At 48.2% G+C, this 21887-nt stretch overlaps 1 long non-coding RNA gene across 1 annotated transcript; it reads left to right on the top strand.

The window, feature by feature from the left end:
• Window positions 1–4114: 4114 nt before the first annotated feature.
• On the top strand, window positions 4115–11109 carry LOC132345673 (uncharacterized). Its single transcript, XR_009495138.1, has 2 exons — window positions 4115–4481; window positions 8690–11109. It is a non-coding gene; the product is annotated as an uncharacterized lncRNA (long non-coding RNA).
• Window positions 11110–21887: the final 10778 nt, after the last annotated feature.

The raw sequence follows: 21887 nt of genomic DNA, 5'->3' as shown, positions 1-21887 counted from the left end.
AAGATGGTACTGTCAAAGTGCTGCACTCAATGTGTCGGCAAATTTGGAAGACTCAGCAATGGCCACGGGACTGGAAAAGGTCAGTTTTCATTCCAATCCCAAGGAAATGCAATGCCAAAGAATGTTCCAACTACCATACAATTGCACTCATTTCACATGCTAGCAAGATAATGCTCAAAATCCTTCAAGCTACGCTTTAATAATACAAGAGCCAAGAACTTCCAGATGTTCAAGCTGGATTTTGAAAAGGCAGAGGAACCAGAGATCAAATTACCAGCATCCACTGGATCATAGAAAATGTAAAGGAATTCCAGAAAAACATCTACTTCTGCTTCATTGACTACGCTAAAGCTTTTGACTGTGTGGATCACAACAGACTGTGGAAAATTCTTAAAGAGATGGGACTACCAGACCACCTTACCTGTCTCCTGATAAACCTGTATGCAGGTCAAGCAGCAACAGTTAAAACTGGACATGGAACAACAGACTGGTTCAAAATTGGGGAAAGAGTACATCAAGTATATATTGTCACCCTGTTTATTTAACTTATAATGCAAAGTACATCATGCAAAATGCTGGGCTGGATGAATCACAAGCTGAATTCAAGATTGCCAGGAAAAATATCAACAGCCTCAAATATGCACATGATACCTCTCTAATGGCAGAAAGTGAAGAGGAACTAAAGAGTCTCTTGATGAGGGTGAAAGAGGAGGGTGAAAAAGCTGGCTTGAAACTCAACATTCAAAAAACAAAGATCATGGCATCTAGTCCCTTTACTTCATGGCAAATAGATGGAGGAAAAGTGGAAACAGTGACAGATTTTATTTTCTTGGTCTCCAAAATCACTGTAGATGGTGACTGCAGCCATGAAATTAAAAGACACTTGCTCCTTGGAAGAAAAGCCATGACAAAGCTAGGCAGTGTATTAAAAAGCAGAGACATCATTTTGCCATCAAGTGTCCATATAGTCAAAGCTACGGTTTTTCAAGTAGTGATGTACCAATGTGAGAGTTGGACTGTAAAGAAGACTGAGCGCCGAAGAACTGATGCTTTCAAACTATGGTGCCAGAGAAGACTTTTAAAAGGACAGCAAGGCGATCAAAAAAGTCAATCCTAAAGGAAATCAACCCTGAATACTCATTGGAAGAACTGATGCTGAAGCTGAAACTCCAATACTTTGGCCACCTGATGCAAAAGGTGATCTTTTCATTGGAAAAAAACCCTGATGTTTGGAAAGATTGAGGGCAGGAGGAGAAAGGGGAGGCAGAGGATGAGACGGTTGGATGGTATCATTGACTCAATGGACATGAATTTGAGCAAACTCCAGGAGATAGTGAAGGACAGGGAAGCCTGGCTTGCTGCAGTGCATGGGGTTGCAGAGAGTCAGACTCAACTTCATGCCTGAGTAGTTGATCATCTCATTCTGTTCGTGCACCACTTATGGCCACACTGGGTCTTCGTTGCTACACTGGACTTCCCCTTTTGTGCTGCACAAGCTTCTCGTGGTGGCTTCTCTTGTTACAGAGCGTGGGCTCTAGGAAGCGTGGGCTCAGTAGTTGTGGTGCTGGGACTTAGTTACCCTGTGGCAAGTGGGGTCATCCCAGTGTATGTTTAGTTGCTCAGTTGTGTCCGGCTCGGTGTGACCCCATGGACTGTAGCCCGCCAGGCTCCTCTGCCTATGGGATTTTTCAGGCAAGAGTACTGGAGTGCGTTGCCATTTCCTCCTCCAAGGGATCTTCCGGACCCAGGGATCAAACCTGCATTTCCCGAGTGTTCTGTGTGCAGGTGGATTCTTCACTACTGAGCCCTCGGGGAAGCCCGGCCCAGAGATCAAACCTGTGTCCCCCACGTTGGCAGGTGAATTCTTATCCACTCTGCCACCAGGGAAATCCCGTATATACATATGCTTTTGAATGGCCTAATTTCCTAAAGAATATCCCCCCAGCTTTTCCTCCTGGGGATTAAGTGGCTGTTAATATGCTTTGCCATAACCTTTTACTCTAGGTGTCTATATGTGGTTTGTTCAGCTTGCAATGCTTTTGAGCAACGCCCACCACTTTTCCAGCCTGAGCTTCAAGTTAGGCAATTCAGAAGTGAGCACCCCTGCCAGTCCTTCAAGAAGTTTCCAGACAGGTTGGAATAGACCTACAAAATGGTCTGTGAATGAGATCTGCACTGCTCCCTCCAGATCCGGGGACCAGGTTCCTGTTCTGGCAAACGGGGGTAACCGAGACTGCTGCCGAGCTGCAGGGTGGGTGTGGTGAGGGCAAGTGGAGATGCTGCAAAGCCTTCCTACCATTTTCAAGTTGCCTCTTTCTTGTTTCAACATTCGCTTTGTTGCTGCTAACTTCTGTTTTCCAGAGGTCTAACAAAGTGGATTCTGAGGGTTTTGTCTGATGATCCTGCAGGGGAAGGAGAGGTTTGACCTTCCTTGTTGTTCTTCAGTCACTCAGTCGTGTCTGACTCTTTGTGACCCCATGGACTGCAGCACGCCAGGCTTCCCGTCTTTCACCAACTCCCAGAGTTTGCTCAAATTCATGTCCATTGAGTCAGTGACGCCATCCAACCATCTCACCCTCTGTCGTCCCTTTCTCCTCCTGCCTTCAATTTTTCCCAGCATCACGGTCTTTTCCAGTGAGTCAGTTCTTCGTATCAAGTGGCCAAAGAATTGGAGCTTCAGCTTCAGCATCAGACCCTCCAATGAATATTCAGTGTTGATTTCCTTTAGGATTGACTGGTTTGATCTCCTTGCAGTCCAAGGGACTCTCAAGAGTCTTCTCCAACACCACATTTCAAAAACATAAATTCTTTGGCCCTCAGCTTTCTTTATGGTCCAACTCTCACATCCACACATGACTACTGGAAAACTCATAACTTTGACTACATGGACCTTTGTCAGCAAAGTGATATCTCTGCTTTTTAATATGCTGTCTAGGTTGGTCATAGCTCTTCTTTCAGGAGCAAAAATCTTTTAATTTCATGACTGCAGTTACCATCTGCATTGATTCTGGAACCCAAGAAAACAGTCACTGTTTCCATTGTTTCCCCAACTATTTGCCATGAAGTGATGGGACTGGATGCCATGATCTTTGTTTTTTGAGTATTGAGTTTTTAAACCAGCTTTTTCATTCTACTCTTTAACCTTTTATCAAGAGGCTTTTTAGTTCCTCTTTGCTTTCTGCCATAAGGGTGGTGTCAGCTGCATATCTGAAGTTGTTAATATTTCTCCCAGCAATCTTGATTCCAGCTTGTACTTCAACCAGCTCAGCATTTCTCATGATATACTCTGCATATAAGTTGAATAAGCAGGGTAACAATATACAGCCTTGATGTACTCCTTTCCCAATTTTGAACCAGTCCACTGTTTCATGTCTGGTTCTAACTGTTGCTTCTTGACCTGCATGTAGGTTTTGCAGGAGGCAGGTAAGGTGGTCTGGTATTCCCATGTTTTCACTGCACCGTTTTGCTGATAAAGTTTTCAATACACTTACTGTATATATGTATGTATGTATATGTGTATATATATAGGCTTCCCAGATGGCGCTAGTGGTAAAGAAACCACCTGCCAATGCAGGAGACATAAGAAACTCAGGTTCAAACCCTGGGCTGGGAAAATCTCCTGGAGGAGGGCATGGCAATCCACTCCAGTTTTCCTGCCTGGAAATTCTGTGGACAGAGGAGCCTGGTGGGCTACAGTCCGTAGAGTTGCAAAAAGTCAGATGTGACTGAAGCAAAGTAACACACACATACATACACAGATACATGGATACATACATACACACATGTATATTTATATGTACACACGCACTTCCCAGGCAGCTCAGAGGTAAGGATCCACCTGCCAGTGCAGGAGTCTCAGAAGACGTGGGTTCCATCTCTGGGTTGGGAAGACCCCCTGGAGAAGGAAATGGCAACCCACTCCCGTATTCTTGCCAGGAGAACTCCATGGACAGAAGAGCCTGGAGGGCTACAGTTCATGGGGTCACAAAAAAGTCAGACACGACTAAGCAACTGAGCATGCAGGTTATATATATATACACATATATATGGGGATGATCAAATCCCAATTTTAGACAAGGGCTTGATGAGCGGTAGTGGGGTACAGTGGCTTCAACTGTCTTGGGAATGTTTTTCATCAGGGCACCAGGTACATGGGTGTTTGTTATTTTACTATTGATACCTTGCTGTATGCCTGGAATATTTCATAATGAAAAATAAAACTGGCAAGAGAAGGCTTGGTGACTTCTCAACAAGTTAAACATAAAATTACTACGTGACCCAGCAATTCCATGCTTGGGTGTATTCCCAAGAGAACTGAAGACAGGTGTTCAAACAGAAACTTGTACGCGCATGTCGATCCCCGTGTTACAGAACTGGGTCCACTGCCTGGCACGCAGCAAGCCAGATGCTGAAATCCTGAAGTTTGCAGCAGAGAAAGAATTTATTCACCAGGCAGTCAAGCGAGGAGACGGAAGAACAAGGTGAGGGGGCTGGGATATTTATAGGATAAGCGGCGCGGCCTTGGGAATGAAAGGTTGGAGGTAGGAGAAAAGGTGACGTAACTGGTGTTCTGCACAGGTGTATACGGGTTACCTGCTTCCGCATCTTCAAACGTGGAGGTACTTAGCATGACCTGAGTGTGGACTTTTCTGATCCTCTGACATCAAAAGGTCATTCATCCAACACCTACGCGGGCCCAGTTTTAGGGTCAGTGGTCCCCATCAGCCTTAGTTGGACAAGCGCTGACCGCAAGCTCCTATAAAGCAACTGGGCTACGTGACACTCGGGAAGGCAGGCAGTCGGAGAGGAGAAAAGAATGAAATGAAGAAAGCGCTACAGCAAGCTTAATCAGCGAAAGCAGGCTACAGCCAGCGGGGTTTCAACAAGCTGCTCCCCTATGTGTTGCTTGGCAAGACAAACTCAAGAATCCCTGCTCTTCATCTGCTTCTCTTATCTCTCCAGTGTCTAAGGCCGTTTCAGTGGTTACCAAGGGCTGGGGGAGGGTCATGGGGAGTGACAGCTAGTGGGGACATGGTTTCCTTTTTGTGCTGATAGGAAGGTTCTGGAGATAGATAATGGTGCTGGTTACACCACACTGAGAGGTACTAAATGCCACTAAGGTGCATGTTTAAATGGTTAAAACGATACACTTTATGTTGTATTTTGTGTGTGTGTATTCAGTCACTCAGTTATGTTGGATCGTGTGCGACCCCATGGACTGTGGGGGCCCACCAGACTCCTCTGTCCATGGAATTTTCCCAGCAAGAATACTGGAGTGAGTTTCCATTTCTTACTTCAGGGGATCTTCCTGACCCAGGGATCAAACCCTTATCTCTTGCATCTCCTGCATTGGCAGGCAGGTTCTTTACCACTGGGAAGCCCCTGTGTGCACTTTACCACAATTTAAAAAAATTTTTAAAGACAAGGTCCTATTGACACTTCCCTGGAGGTCCAGTGGTTAAGACGGTGCTTCCACTGTTCAGTTTAGTTCAGTTCAGTCGCTCAGTTGTGTCCGACTCTTTGCGACCCCATGAACCACAGCACTCCAGGCCTCAGTGTCCATCACCAACTCCTGGAGTTTACCCAAACCCATGTTCATTGAGTCGGTGATGCCATCCAACCATCTCATCCTCTATCGTCCCCTTCTCCTCCTGCCCTCAATCTTTCCCAGCATCAGGGTCTTGTCAAATGAGTCAGCTCTTCCCATCAAGTGGCCAAAGTATTGGAGTTTCAGCTTCAACATCAGTCCTTCCAATGAACACCCAGGACTGATCTCCTTTAGAATGGACTGGTTGGATCTCCTTGCAGTCCAAGGGACTCTCAAGAGTCTTCTTCAACACTACAGTTCAAAAGCATCAATTCTTCGGCACTCAGCTTTCTTTATAGGCCAACTCTCACATCCATACATGACCACTGGAAAAACCATAATCTTGACTAGATGGACCTTTGTTGACAAAATAATGTCTCTGCTTTTTAATATGCTGTCTAGGTTGGTCATAACTTTCCTTCCAAGGAGCAAGCATCTTTTAATTTCATGGCTGCAGTCACCATCTGCAGTGATTTTGGAGCCTAAAAAAATAAAGTCAGCCACAGTTTCCACTGTTTCCCCATCTATTTGCCATGAAGTGATGGGACCAGATGCCATGATCTTAGTTTTCTGAATGTTGAGCTTCCACTGTAGGGGACATGAGTTCAATCCCTGGTCCAGGAACTAAAATCCCACACACCTTACAATGAAGCCAAAACAAACAAAACCAAAAACCAAGGTCCTATTGTATAGCATAAAGAATGATATTCAATATTAATATCAATGTAATTTTAAAAAATTCTTTTCCATTATGTTTCATTATTGATATTACTATAGTTATTAATTAATATAACTAAATTAATACATCAATAATACATTGATTATTAACTATGACTTTGTTCACGTGGCCCTGGCCATCAATTGGGTACTTTTGGGGGTGCATTCACATACTCACAGATTTTTTTAAACTTACCTTGACTATGAAGAGCTTAAAAAAACACCTCTCCAGGTGAGGAAAACTACCTTTGAAAAGCAAAAGATTACAGAACGTGAAGTGCTTGCTGGCCCAGGTCACAGAGCCAAGAAGTTAAACTGGGATTCGAACCAGGCCTGCTTGCTGTGAATGGCCTCATGGGCCTGGGTCAACTTTCAAGTTCCTTTGCCAGCCTGGTGCCTGGCATTGCCTGTCTGACCTCAGGGCCTTTGAATATGCTGTGTTCCCCTGCCAGGATCCCCTTTCCTCTCCTTCTCCCATGCCTAGAGCCTTTCTTTTGCTACTTGAAAGGAGTCCAGGCACATAATAGAGGTGAAAGAAATATCTGTGGAATGAACAAATGAAGGAGTGAATGGCTAAATGAACGGATGTGTTCCCTTAAAACACCGCCCAGTGAGCACAAGGAGAAAGACCTGTGGATCCTCACAGCTGCTCCCGGTCCAGGGCTCGGGACGCTGAAGGGAGAGTGGCGCAGAGAGGCTGAGCCACCCGCTCAAGGCCCCACGGCCAGGAACTGGCAGAATCAGGATTCGAGCCTGGATTGCCCTTCCCTGCACCTGGGCTCTCCCCACAGCGCCCAGGTGCTGCGAGCCTATTTTATGCCTGACATCGCCAGTGTTTCAGTCGCATTTGAAGGCAGCAGAAGGCGCCTCTTCAGCACAAGGATTCTTTTGGAAAACTGCAGATACTGGAGAAGCTCTGAAAACCAAGAAGAAGTTATGCTTTTGTAAGAGACATCTCCATTTCCGTTTACAAAGGAAGTCTCCATTTGTAAGTGTGGGTCCCTTTGTGTACCTGGAGGAGACGCACGGCTCCGAAGGACGGGAGACTCTTCTGCACGGAGAAAGCATTAATTAAAACCTGAAGTTCCAGGGGTTAGGATCCCACGCTTTCACTGCAAGGGACCCAGGCTCAGTCCCTGGTTGGGGAACTAAGATCCTGCAAGTTGCATGATGCAGTGGAAAAAAAAAAAAATTTTTTTTTAATTAAACACACACACACACAAAATCCCAAAAAACTGCAGAACAAATCCTTATTACTCTGCTTTTCCTGGTCACTTCCCAGAATTGGCTTCAATAGCCCCCACCAACACCTTTCAAAAAAAAAAAGAAAAAAATGTGTTTTTATTCTGATGAAAGTCACATAAAACATACTATTTTAACCATATTTAACCATACAGTTCAGTGGCACTAAATACATTCACAGTGTTGTCCAACATCATCCGTCTCCTGAAATTTTTACCTTCTTAAACTGAAACTCTGTTCCCGTTAAACACTAACTCCCCTCCTCCACCCGCCAGTCCCTGGCATCCACCAATGTACTTTCTGACTCTATGAATTTAACTATTCTAGGTACTTCCCACAAGTGGCATCAATCCCAGGTGGCACAGTGGTAAGGAATTTGCCTGCAATGTAGGAGACACAAGAGCCTCGGGTTCGATCCCTGGGTCTGGAAGATTCCCTGGAGGAGGAAATGCCCACCCACTCCAGTATTCTTGCCTGGAGAATTTCATGGACAGAGCGGCCTGGCGGGCTACAGTCCCTGGGGTTGCAAAGAGATGGACATGATTAAACACACACACACACACAGTATATTGGAATGCATTTTAAAGGTTAACTTAATATATGTCCTGCAAACAGATCTTACCTGCTGAGGCAGTCCGAGCGCAGGTTGGAGAAGAATTTCCAGACACAGAGCATTTCAGAAGGGAGTGAGTTTATTAAGAACAAGGAACAGAGATAAAGTGGGCACTGCGAGTGCAGTGCCGACCTCCTGACCAGGGAGAGTCAACAATTGTCATGGGTTAACAGCCAATTTTTATAGCCTCAAAACAAAGAAAATTCCTGCCAGACGGTTGGCATTAGATGATTGGTTGGGGGGCTATAGGGTGTTGCTGGAGCGGCCATCTTCACCTAACTGGGAGTCAGGAAGCTTGTTAGTGATCATCAAGGACTTTTGACAACAGTTACAAAGGGTCTCAGTCAGCTTCAAAGGTGACTTGGGTTCTGGGCTCCGCTTCCAAGGCCCGGGTACAAGGCCTCACACCTGTGGCCTTGGGGCAGGACTCAGCAATACCTTCTTACGATTTTCCCCCCTGTGCTATACACTAGGTTCTCCTTAGTTATCTATTTTATATATAGTAGCCAACACCCTTCTTTTGTCTTTAGGTAAAAACTCTTGAGAGTCACTTGGACTGCAAGGAGATCAAACCAGTCAATCCTAAAGGAAATCAGTCCTGACTGATTGGAAGGACTGATGCTGAAGCTGAAACTCCAATCCTTAGGCCACCTGATGCAAAGAACTGACACATTGGAAAGACGCTGATGCTGGGAAAGATTGAAGGCAGGAGGAGAAGGGGACGACAGAGGATGAGATGGTTGGATGGCATCACCAACTCGATGGACATGAGTTTGAGCAAGCTCTGGGAGTTGGTGATGGACAGGGAAGCCTGGCATGTTGCAGTCCATGGGGTCGCAAAGAGTCAGACACAACTGAGCAACTGAACCGAACTGAAAGACGGTGTTTAAGGGAGTGGCTTAGGCACTTTTGGGGAGCTTTACTCATTTCTGTCTGAAGTACATATGTCAAACTTCTGTGTGTTTCTCTCTTGCCAGTCTATTTTTATTACAGGGGGTCTCAGCCAGTAACTTGGAAGGGAGGAGGGCAAATTCATCTCCCTCCCCACCCGCCATCACATGCTCATCCCTGAGGGCAGCCATATCCCCTGTTTTAAAGGCTCCAGTAAGCTGACTGCCTTGGGCTCCAAGCCCAGCTTCACTGACTTCTGGCCTTGGCACACCCACCTCTCTGGCCTCAATTTGTCACCCTTGAAATGAAGACACTGATTCCACTTTATCAGGTCTTACAAGGATTATGTCTTACCTGCTGGATTGAGCCCCCGCCCCCCAAGAAAAGAGTTCCCTTACCAAGTTTGTGATTAATTCATCTGTCCCAAACTTTATTCCCTTTCTTGTCCCGTGTGACCTCAATCCTGTGCTAACTGAACACTAATCAACCAGTCAGATGATTACAACTGCTGATGTCGATAACAGTATTAATGTACCAAAATGATCTTTGGAGATAATATTGCTAATGTACAAACTCAGGTTGTTTCTCCAGGGCAACGTGAACTCACAGGTCCTGGAGGCATGGAGCACCTGGCCGGAAAACCATAAACATCTGATGCTTGGAACTATGATTAAGAAATGTCATAGCGGAACTTCCCTGGTGATACAGTGGATAAGAATCTGCCTGCCAACGCAGGGGACACGGGTTTGATCCTTGGTCCAGGAAGATTCCACATGCCTCGGAGCAACTAAACCCGTACACCGTAACTCCTGCGTTCACAAGCTGCAGCTACTAAAGTCTACGTGCCTAGAGTCTGTGCTCCACAACGAGAGAGTAGCCCCTGCTCTCTGCAACTAGAGAAAGCCCCAGCACAGCAACAAAGACCCAGGGCAATCAAAAATAGAATAAAATAAATAGGGGCTTCCCAGGTGGTGCAGGGGTAAAGAACCCACCTGCCAGTGCAGGAGACACACGAGACGCAGGTTTGATTCCTGAGTTGGGAGGATCACTGGCATAGGAACTGGTAACCCACTCCAGTATTCCTGCTTGGAAAATTCCATGGACAGAGGAGCCTGGCAGGATACAGTCCATGGGGTGGCAAAGAGTCGGACACGACTGAGCGACTGAGCACACAAATATAAATAAATAATAAAAGAAAGGATGAAATGTCATAGCGGGACTTCCCTGGCGGCCCAGGACAGGACAGAGTCGCTCAGTCGTGTCCGGCTCTTTGCGACCCCATGGATTGTAGCCTATCAGGCTCTTCCATCCATGGGATTTTCCAGGCAAGAGTGCTGGAGTGGATTGCCATTTCTTCTCCAGGGGATCTTCCCCACCCAGGAATCGAACCCGGGTCTCCTGCATTGCAGGCAGACGCTTGATCGTCTGAGCCACCAGGGAAGCCACCTTCCAAGGCAGAGGATGCAGATTCGATGGCCTGATCAGGGAACTAAGATCCTGCGTACAGCAGGGCAGCTAGGCCCCCGCACTGCGACTAAAGAGAAGCCCACACACTCACCAACAAAGAAAAGATTTAAATTTTTTAAAAAGTCACAACAATGCCACAAGATGATTAATTTCAGCCTCTTTGTTCTCCCCCTTAAAAAAAAACAACAAATAAACTCCTAACTCTAGGTCCAAGTTGCAGTGGTTTGGAGGCTTGTCTTCCCTTCTCTTGCTTGGAGCCCCGCAATGAATGCTGTACTTCCCTTCAATACAGCCATGTTGCGTGTAGAGTGAACTGACGTGAGTTCACTTTGGCAACAGTAGGTGTTCAAAACTTTTTCACCTGGTGTTTATTTCTTTGCTCCACACTCTGCTGCAGACCTAGGTATCCCCACACCATCACTGCCATTCACTGCTGTGATGTCTCTTAGGGAGTTTCATGGCTCTTCTCTGGACCACACCTATCCTAATGATCCATACCCAACCTCAGTCCCTGTGAATGTGACCTTATTTGAGGAAAAAAAAAAAAAAAAGGTCTTTGCAGATGTAGTTAAATTAAAGATCTTGAAATGAGGTTGTTTTGTTCTGGATTTACACTGGGCCCTAAATATACTGACAGACTGTCCTTAGAAAAGAGGAGAGATAAGGACTTTCCTGGTGGTCCAGTGGTTAAGACTCCGAGCTCGGGGTGCAGGGGGTGCAGGTCCCATCACTGCTCAGGCAAGTAGATTGCACATGCTGAAACCCAAATCTAAAGACCTGGCATAGCCAAATAAGTAAATAAATATTAAAAAAAAAAAAGAAAAAAGAAAACACGGGACTTCCCTGGTGGTGCTGTGGCCAAGAGTCCACCTGCCAATGCAGGGGACATGGGTTCAATCCCTGGATCAGGAGGATCCCACAAGCAGAGGAACAGCTGAGCCCACGTAATATAACTACTAAACCTGCGTGCTGCGACTACTGAAGTCCACGCACCTGGAGCCTGTGCTCTGCAACGAGAAGCCACCGCAATGAGAAGTCCGCGTATCACAACGAAAAGTAGTCCCCACTCGCCACAGCTAGAGAAAGCCTTTGAAGACCCAGCACGACCAAAAATAAAAATAAGTCAATAAAAATAGATAAATAAAGTTATTTTTAAAAGAAAAGAGGGAAGATAGAGAAGAAGGGAAGGACGTGGGAAATCAGAGGTAGAGACTGAAGTGATGGAGGCACAAGATGCCTGGAGCCCCGGAAGCCGAAAGAGACAAGGACGCTTCCTCTCCTAGAGCCTCTGGAGGGAGCAGGGCCCTGCTGACACCTTAGTTTCAAACTTCTGGCCTCCAGATCTGTGAGAGAGTAAATTCCTGTTGTTTTTAAGCCTCCCGGTTTATGGCGATTTGTTATGGCAGCTGCAGGAAACTGACATAGTGGCAGAGGGGCTTGGTCCTTGAGAAAGCTCTGGTCTGGCAGGACATACAACCAGACTGAGACACTCCTGCTCTGTGTGGTCAGGATGGAGCCAGATGGAGGCCCTGAGGGATCCGGGGACGAGAACAAGGAAGACTTCTGGGAAGACAGGGCATCAAAGCTGGGGCTGAAGAGATAAATAGGAGTTTGCCAGTGGGGGCCATTCTTTGTAAGCAAACTTACCCAGGCTTGTCTGAACCCAGCTCTGGCTGAAGCTGAGACATTATTGATTGGTCAGCTACCCAAAATAATGAGTTATTAGTTCTAAAACATTGGGATCACACTTCAACCAATCTAACCAGCACTACCCTATAAGGCGGTAACGCAGAAAAGCAGGTTGCACTGAGAGAGGAGGTTTGGAGAGGAAGTGAGGTTCCCCAATCTGCTTGGCATTTCAAGGACTAAGCCAGGATTCGAACCCAGGCTGCCCATGGACTCCCCTCGATGACACATACACACGTTGACCTGGAGGCATGTTTGCAGTGATACGACAGTGATTATCCTTGCCTGTTGAACTCAGAGATTTTTAAATAACCTGCTTTTTAACCTCTTCCAGATTTCGTGACATGACCATGTTTGCCTTACATCATGAGAAACAAACAGCTGGATTTGGGTTGTACCTTGTGTGGGGAGTGTGTTTGAGGAAGGTGTCTATGGCCAGCAGGAGGTAGTGGGGAAAATTCTAGGCAGTTGGGAGCTAAGCCAAGTGGAGGGAGCAGCGTGACCGGTCGCCGTGCCCTGTTTATACCGCTGCCCTGGCTTGGCCTCCGGAACCCATGGAAGCTGCCAGTGAAGATTACAGAGCTCATCACTGGCTGGCTTCCTGCAGTCTGCCCCATCGGTCCTCCCAGCTTGGCCAAGGTTGTGAGGTCATCAGCTAAAGATGCTGTGAAGGGGAGCCAAATTGGCCTGGTTGCCAGCATTCCAGAATTTGATAAAGTGGAAACACCATGGAGCTAATGTTCCCTTTTCCTGTCCCTAGGGACCACCCATGGGCTGTGTCCCCTTGAGAAGTTCCAGGAATAAAGGGAACTAATTACTGTCCTGCTTGTAAAGTGACAGACACCCACTCATGAGTCATCAGCTCCACTCCTGGACATGCCCAGTGGAATACTATATAGCAAGGAAAAAGAATGAGCCCCATGACAGATGAAGAACACAGCCATTCGCAGACATGGTTTTGAGTGAAAGTCACCAGACAGAAAAGAGGCTGCACTGGCTGGTTCTGTTTATATCAAGTTAGAGACTGGGAAAGCTCACCCATGGTAACAGAGGTGGGCACAGTTGTTACAGGAGGTGGGGAGAGTGGTGAAGCTGGGAATGTCCTGGAAACTCATTTTGGGAAGTGGTTATGTGAAATGTCATCAGGATTAACAGCTAAGATTAGTCCTTTTTTCTTTCCATAACTTATATCTTGATAAATAAAAGGCATCCGGGAGCTACCCTGGTGGTCCAGTGGCTAAGACTCCACGCTCCCAAGGCAGGGGGCCTGGGTTCAATCCCTGGTCAGGGAACAGGACCTAGCACGGTGCAGTAAATAAAAATACTAAAAAATAAATAATAATAAAAGACAGAGGGCTATAGAAAACATTCTGGTCATGCCTCAGAAAGTTAAACACAGGATGACTATATGAGCCAGCAATTCCATTTCTGGGTACGACCTCACAAGAATTAAAAACAGATCCTCAAATCTTCATGTATGAATGCTCAAGAAAGCGCTACTCAGCAGTAGTTCAAAAGGTGGACTGAGCCCAAATGATCCTCAGTGGATGAACTGATGAGCAAAGCGTGGCGTCTTCACACACTGGAATATCATTCAGTCATAAAAAGGAACAAAGCACAGACACACGGTCCAACAGAGATGAACCGTGAAAACACGCTGAGTGAAAGAAGCCGGATTCAAAAGGTCACATGCTGTGTGACTCTATTTATATGTGTTCACTGGGACTCAGCTGGTGAAGAATTCACCTGTGATGCGGGAGACCCCAGGTAGATCCCTGGGTCAGGAAGACCCCCTGGAGGAGGGCAGGGCAATGCACGCCAGTATTCTTGCCTAGAGAATCCGCATGGACAGAGGAGCCTGGTGCGCTGCAGTCCACGGGGTCGCAAAGAGTCAGACACGACTGAGCGACTAAGCACAGCACAGAGCACCTCACGATGTGACTTACAATAAGGTATTTTTGGTCTTCCGCCCATTTCCGGCATAGAACTCCTAAAGTCCTTGGAGTCTTCTGTGATGAGACAAAGGTGTCTTTTGTTACGGCATAGAGGTGACTTTGGGGAAACAACCCAAGGGTGGGGGTTGGTTGCTAAGAGCACAACCCGTGTGATCAGAGGCCTGGAACATTCAGCTCCACCCCCTCCTGCCAATTTCAGGGCTGGGAGAGGGGCTAAAGCTAGATTTCAGTCACCAACCAATGCCTTAGTCAACTGTGCCTGTGGAATAAAGCCTCCATAAAGCCCCAAAAGATGGGCTTTGGAGAGTTTCTGGGTTGATGAACATACGGAGGTCCTGGGAGAGTAGTGCGCTTGGGGGCATAGAAACCCATGCCTTTCCTGCACACCTTGGTCTGTGCATCTCTTCCATCTGCCGGTTGATCCATTTCCTTTAATATCCTTTGTAATAAACCTGTGGTCTAGTGAGTAAGTGGGTTTCTTGAGTTCTCTAACTTGCCCTAGCGAATTAATCAAACCCAAAAAGGAGATGGTGGAAACCTTTGATACAGCCATTTGGTCAGACCTACAGTGGCAATTTGGACTTCTGATGGGCATCTGAAGACAGATGGTGATGGAGGGCAGTCTGTGGGGCCAAGCCCTTAAGCTGTGGGGTCTGCTGTTATGTCTGGGTTGCTGCTGTTTAGCCACCAAGTCGTGTCCAGCCCTTTTGCCAGCCCGTGGAACTGTAGCCCGCCAGGCTCCTCTGTCCACGGGATTTCCCAGGCAAGAATACTGGAGTGGGTTGCCATTTCCTTCTCCAGGGGATCTTCCCGACCTAAGGATCGAATCTGCGTCTCCTGACAGGCGGTTTCTTTTCCACCGAGCCACAAGGGAAGCCCTATCTCTGGGTGGACAGTCACATAAAGTAAAGTGAAACCGTGGTGTCTGACTCTTTACGACCCCACGGACTGTAGCCGGCCAGGCTCCTCTGTCCGGTGAGATTCTCCCAGGCAAGAATACTGCAGTGGGTAGCCATTCCCTTGTCGAGGGGATCTTCCTGACCCAGAGATCAAACCCAGGTCTCCCACATTACAAGCAGATTCTTCACCGTCTGAGCCACCAGGAAACCCTAATTGAGTTGAATTAGAAGGCACCCAGAGAGGGCAATGGCACCCCATTCCAGTGTTCTTGCCTGGACAATCCCATGGATGGAGGAGCCTGGTAGGCTGTAGTCCATGGGGTCACTGAGTCGGACACGGCTGAGCGACTTCACTTTCACTTTTCACTTTCATGCATTGGAAAAGGAGATGGCAACCCACTCCAGTGTTGTTGCCTGGAGAATCCCAGGGATGGGGGAGCCTGGTGGGCTTCCGTCTATGGGGTCAGACAGAGTCGGACATGACTGAAGCAACTTAGCAGTAGCAGAAGGCACCCAGCTGGCATCAGAGAATTGTTCACATGCGGAAAGGATGTTTAATGTGAAATGTCCGGAACAGGCAAATCCATAGGGATAGAAAGCTGACTAGGGGTTGCTGGGGGCTAGGGGCGGGAGGATGGGGAGTGACGGCTAACAGGGGTGGGGTCTCCTTTCATGGTGACGGAATCTTTCAGAACTCTAGGGTGGTGGTAGTACAGCATTGTGAATGTACAAAAAGTCACTCGATTGTTCAATTTTTTTGGGGGGGGGTTCAGTCCCATAGGGTTACTGCAAACGAAACAAAGACTATTTTTCGAGGGGGTGATTTTTACTTTGCTCTGATGGATGCCCTTGCTTCTGGCAAGGGCCCTGACAGAAACACCAATGGAGAGAGAGAGAGCTTGCCTTCCAGGAAACCAGCCTCGACTGTTCATTTTAAAAGGTGAATTTCTGTTAATTTTCTGGGGAGGCGCATACCTGGGAGGCATAAGTCCTGTGAAAGTTTCCCAGGAGAGGTAGGGAGGGGAGCAAAAATAACTCCCCAAAATTCCTCCCAGGCATCCAAGCTCTGGGTTCCCAGGGAACCTAGGCATTCTGACAAGACTCACTTGGATGAAGTCATGGCCTGTGCGGACACGTGCACGATCCCAGAGTGGAATTGTCCCTGACAACTCTACCCACCTTACTTCCCCCAGAGTCTTGGTTTCCTTATCCCTAGAAAAGGAATGAGTCGTATGGGAAGAAGACTGGTCCAGTCTCCTAAAGAGCTGCAGTCACATGGACGTGATGGTGACGTGAGCAGACAGATGTCTTATGGAGCACGTGCTGAGCACCTGGGGCATCACAGGGAGAGCCTCAACCCTCCCTCCACTGCCCCCTGCCGTAGTGCAATCCCACACACGCAATCCGAGGCTAAGACCAAATGGAGCCCGAGGTCTGGTGGTGCTTACACAGCTGTAGGTGGGGAGGGCCTGGACGTCATTCCTCCAGTGAGAGAGCCTTGCTGTGCGCCCCCTGTAGCTGTAACCTGCACACACCCCGTCACATTTTACACGCCCCTACAGTCTGCCTCCCACAGCTGCCCATTCTCTGTGAAGCCCGGAAGCTGGGCGCAGGTGCAGGGATGGGTGTCTGGGGCCGAGTTCTGAGCAACAGAGCACAGACTGGGTATCCCTCGGGAAAGGATGCTCCTGGGGCACCCTCCACCCCTCCATCCTCTGGTGGCTGGACCTGACGCCAGCCTCCCCTGCCCCGGGCTCCAGCACCCCAATTCTCTGCCACTTCCTCTTCAGTCTCAGCCAAAGGATTAGGGTCCAAAGTAGCTTCATCTGACTTATTTACAAAACAGAAACAGACCCACAAGGACTTCCCTGGTGGTCTCTTGGTTGAGACTCTGCACTTCTAATGCAGGGGGCCAGGGTTCAATCCCTGGCGGGGAACTAAGATCCCACGTGCCTAAGATGCCACGTTATGGCCATGGTGTGGCCAAAAAATAAAATAAAACATTAAAAAAAAAAGAAACAGACTCACAGACTTAGGGGGCTTGGAATCAACGTGTACACACTGCTATATTTAAAATAGATAAATTATCACAACATTGCTAACTGGCTATATTCCAATTCAAAATTAAAAAGTTTTGTTTTAAAGTTTTTAAATAAAATGGATAGCCAACAAGATCCTACCATATAGCACAGGGAACTCTGGACAATGTTATGTGGCAGCCTGGATGGGAGGGGAGTTAGGGGGAGAATGGATCCATGTAATATGTATGGCCCTTTGCTGTCTGCCTGTCATGACATTGTGAATCTGCTATGCCCTAATACAAAACAAAAAGTTGAAAACAAAAAAACAAAGAAACTTCATCCCTAAGCCTTCAAGACCTCCCAGTCTGGAGCAGACAGGGCAAAGTACACACACACACTCTCAGTGCTGTGGGGTCAAGGCTGGGCTGGAGAAAGGGATGGGGTTGGAAGCACACTGCTGAGCCTGGAAAAGTAATGTCAGAGGTGGAAGGGGCTTTTTGAGTAGAGTTTTGAGGAATGGATAGGAGTTCCCCAGCTGAGGATGAGTAACTGCAAAAATAGCCAGTCTATTGAGCACCTGCAATGTGACCCTGTCCTTCATACCACATTTGATCTTCTCTCAAGTGAAAGTCTCAATCTTTATTTTCCAGGTGAAGGAATAGAGGTGTGATAGAGAAGTATGACTTACTCCAGGTTATCCTTTCTGGCTCTTTCTGGTCATTTCCCCTCTGTTTCCTGTTTGTTTTTTTAACATCTTCAGGCTTTGATCCTAACCAGAGGGAAGAGAGGGGGAATCCCATGGGTGAAGAAAGCCACCTCTTAAACTCCTGTTATGGAATTTAGCACAGCGTAAAGTTGGCTTTTTATTTTGTTTTTTGACAAAATCATTCTTTCCCCAAGCCCATCAGGCTGGAATGATGTTCTCAGTTAATGGAGGAGGATACTGAGGCTCTGAGTGGAGCCTCAGCTTCCCCAGGAGCACATCCCTGGTACCAGGCCCAGCTTGGGCCTCTTGAGTATTTATTCTTCGCACAAGGGCAAGCAGAAGAGCCCGGGCAGGCCAGAGTGGATAAGCTCAGACTATGCAGAAGGTCCGAAGGTGTCAGTTCTGGCTCAGAGCACTCCAAGCACAGACATGCCTGGGTTTATCACCAACCTGCTCTCTGATGCTGCTGATGCTCTTGGGGTGATGGCTGGGATGCACCCAACACTGGCTGACGAGGACCCCTCTCCCAGAGTGGTCCAGATCTTGGAGTTAAGTGTGGGGCAGAGCTGTGGGTCTAGGGCCCTCAGTGTCGTCACTAGGCTCAGAGAGGATGGGGGTTTGCTTGGAGTCACACAGAACAGGTGAGGTTAGAGAGGGGTGAAAGCACTTTCTGAGGTGTGACAGCCCTTCCCCCCACCAAGTCGCTCACATACACACACATACACATGCGCGTGCGTGCGCGCACACACACACACACACAGGAAGTCCTTCCAGATCCTGGTGTAGCTCATATCTCCTTCCACCCCCCTGGAGCCTCCCTGGAATGCAAGGAATTAGGGGAAATTGTGAGGGCTTCTGCTGCTGGCAGCTTCAGTGGTGTTTGACACGCAATTGCTTCAAATCCAGAGCTAGTCTGGGCAAGCTCTGCCTCCCCCCGCCCACCCTCGTGCCCCCTACAAGCTTACCCAGATCCCTGCTCCTGGATTCCCTCCTCCCCGCAGCCAAGGGCTAGGAACTGCACCCTCCTGGAGACCCCGCCTTTGTGTTCTTCGGGTGCTGTGCCCCTTCAGGAGAGTCACTGGGCTTTCTGGGCCTCAGTATCCCCATCTGTGATCCCAGGAGGGGTTACTACAATCCCAGAGTGGCCAAGTCCCACCCTGTCCAGCCACAAAGGAGACCGCTGATTCCCCATCAGTCCCAAAGATGAGTGGAATGTTCCCTCAGGATTTGCAGATGGGGAAACTGAGGCTGAATGGCAGCTCTGGGTCTCTATGACACGGAACCACTGGTCAGATGTGGGGGCTTCCCAGGGGGATCTCAGCACTTCTGCTTGGGCTTTAGTCTGAGGTCTGGGTTCCAGTCTTTTGAGTTCCCCTTCATTCTTAGCCTAGTCAGCAAATCTTTGTATGATTTCTGCAGCTCCTGGAATCTGGGGATGTCTGGACTGGATGGCACTTCTGAGAGTCCTGGGACAGCCAGAAAACCCTCGTCAGCCAGTATTGGGTGCACCCCAGCCATCACCCCAAGAGCATCAGCAGCATCAGAGAGTAGGTTGGTGATAAGCCCAGGCATGTCTGTGCTTGGAGTGCTCTGAGCCAGAACTGACACCTTCGGACCTTCTGCATAGTCTGAGCTTATCCACTCTGGCCTGCCTGGGGTCTTCTGCTTGCCCTTGTGTGAAGAATAAATACTCAAGAGGCCCAAGCTGGGCCTGGTATCAGGGATGTGCTCCTGGGGAAGCTGAGGCTCCACTCAGAGCCTCAGTATCCTCCTCCATTAACTGGGAGGAGACAGGGCAAAGCACACACACACACTCTCAGTGCTGTGGGGTCAAGGCTGGGCTGGAGAAAGGGATGGGGTTGGAAGCACACTGCTGAGCCTGGAAAAGTAATGTCAGAGGTGGAAGGGGCTTTTTGAGTAGGGTTTTGAGGAATGGATAGGAGTTCCCCAGCTGAGGATGAGTAACTGCAAAAATAGCCAGTCTATTGAGCACTTGCGATGTGACCCTGTCCTTCATACCACATTTGATCTTCTCTCAAGTGAAAGTCTCAATCTTTATTTTCCAGGTGAAGGAATAGAGGTGTGATAGAGAAGTATGACTTACTCCAGGTTATCCTTTCTGGCTCTTTCTGGTCATTTCCCCTCTGTTTCCTGTTTTTTTTTTTGTTTTTTTTTTTTAACATCTTCAGGCTTTGATCCTAACCAGAGGGAAGAGAGGGGGAATCCCATGGGTGAAGAAAGCCACCTCTTAAACTCCTGTTATGGAATTTAGCACAGCGTAAAGTTAGCTTCCCAGGTGGTGCTAGTGGTAAAGAACGTGCCTGCCAATCCAGGAGGCATAAGAGACGTGGGGTCAGTCCCTGAGTCGGGAAGATCTCTTGGAGGAGGGCATGGCAACTCACTCCAGTATTCTTGCCTGGAGAATCTCATGGATGGGGGAGCCCAGTGGGCTACAGTCCATGGGGTCGCAAAGAGTCAGACACAACTGAAGCGACTTAGCATGCACGCAGACCACACAGGTGCCTAGTTTCCAGAATCCATGGCAGCTAAGATGTGTGGTCTGGTACCCAGCGTTTCTCAGCTATGGCATCTGAGACCCAGAGAGCTGAAAACACAGTAGCTGCTTGCTGCATCCTCAGCCCCAGGCACTTAGTAGACCTTCAGTAAAAATTATTCTGGCTACCAGAAGGAGGCACAGCCAGTGTTGGGATCTCTCTGTCTAAAGATCAGACATACATTCAATATTCCTGCAAGCATTAACTAAGCACCTACTGTGTGCCAGGCACAGTGGCAACTAAGCAGACAGGAATCCCTGCTGTGACTCTAGTGAGGGAGGCAAATGATGGACAGTCAGGGAAAATAGGGTTGTGTCTATTTTAGGAAGGTTGGAGGGACATGTAAGCAGCCATGCTCAGGTTCAGGGGGGCAGCGTAACTGGCAGAGGAAGCAGCCTGTGCAAAGGCCCTGAGGCAGGATCCAGCTCAGGACGCTGGAGGAAATGGGTCTGTTGGGTGCTTCCCTCTTTGTCCCCCCAGGAACTTCCAGCCCAGCATCCCCCTTGCCCATGAGAAATTCCACCTTCTCTGGACCCTGCTTCCTCTGTCTCCAGTGGCATCAAGTCTACTGGGAGTGTTAGGGGAAGCTCACTGACTAAAATCGCCCACCCTGGCCAGGCACCCTAGCAACCATTTGTAGTTGTTTTACGACAAGAGGTCCTGGTGAGGAACACAGAACTAATAAGCCGCCACCAGCTGGAAGAGTTCGGGAAAGGTCATGTGCCCAGCCACCTCCCAGAGTCCTTCTCGCTGGCATCCATCTTGGCTGAGCGATCTGTGTGCCACCAGGAAGGACTCTGAGTCAGAACGATTGGCTAAAGACAACCTGGAAACTAATCCCATCAACATAAAACCCGAGACTGCGAGCCACGTGGCACAGCAGTCCTCCTGGGCTCCCTTACCCTCCTGTTCTCCACCCGGGCGCCCCTTCCCAATAAAATCTCTTGCTTTGTCAGCACGTGTATCTCCTCGGACAATTCATTTCCGAGTGTTAGACAAGAGCCCACTTTCAGCCCCTGGAAGGGGTCCCCCTTCCTGCAACAGGAATCTGAGGGTCCCTACAACACCAGGTGGGGGTCGCTCATCGCCCAATCCAGAGGTTGTATTCAGGCCCCTGAAGCATTGGATCTGCCAGAGAGGGTACCCGTCACCCAGTCTGGGATTCCTGTCAGCCCCTTGTCTGACCACAGCCATGATGCCAGCCAAGAGTCTGAGTCCATGCTAGGCCAACAGGTCAGAATGGCAGCATTTAAAATGAGGAGATACTGGCCAGGGTCCACGCCTTGAAGCTTAATTCTTTTCTTTTCTTTTCTTTTTTTGGCTCAAGGCTTGTGGGATCTTAGTTCCCCAACCAGGGATCAAACCTGTGGTCCTGGCATCGGAAGGCAGAGAGTCCTAACCACTGGACCACTAGAGAATTCCCGACATTTAATTCTAACAGATGCCAAGTAAACGTTCCAACAGACCCTGTCCCATGACTTAGTCCCTGTGAGAGCTCCCACAGCCCGGTCACGGGTAACATTAACTAACATCTTTTACTGATGAGGA

The sequence above is a fragment of the Bos taurus genome, chromosome 7 (assembly GCF_002263795.3).
Source record: "Bos taurus isolate L1 Dominette 01449 registration number 42190680 breed Hereford chromosome 7, ARS-UCD2.0, whole genome shotgun sequence".
In the NCBI taxonomy this organism is placed as follows: domain Eukaryota; kingdom Metazoa; phylum Chordata; class Mammalia; order Artiodactyla; family Bovidae; genus Bos; species Bos taurus.
The sequence above is the reverse complement of the archived record's forward strand: the minus strand, read 5'-3'. Positions and strand labels throughout refer to the sequence as shown.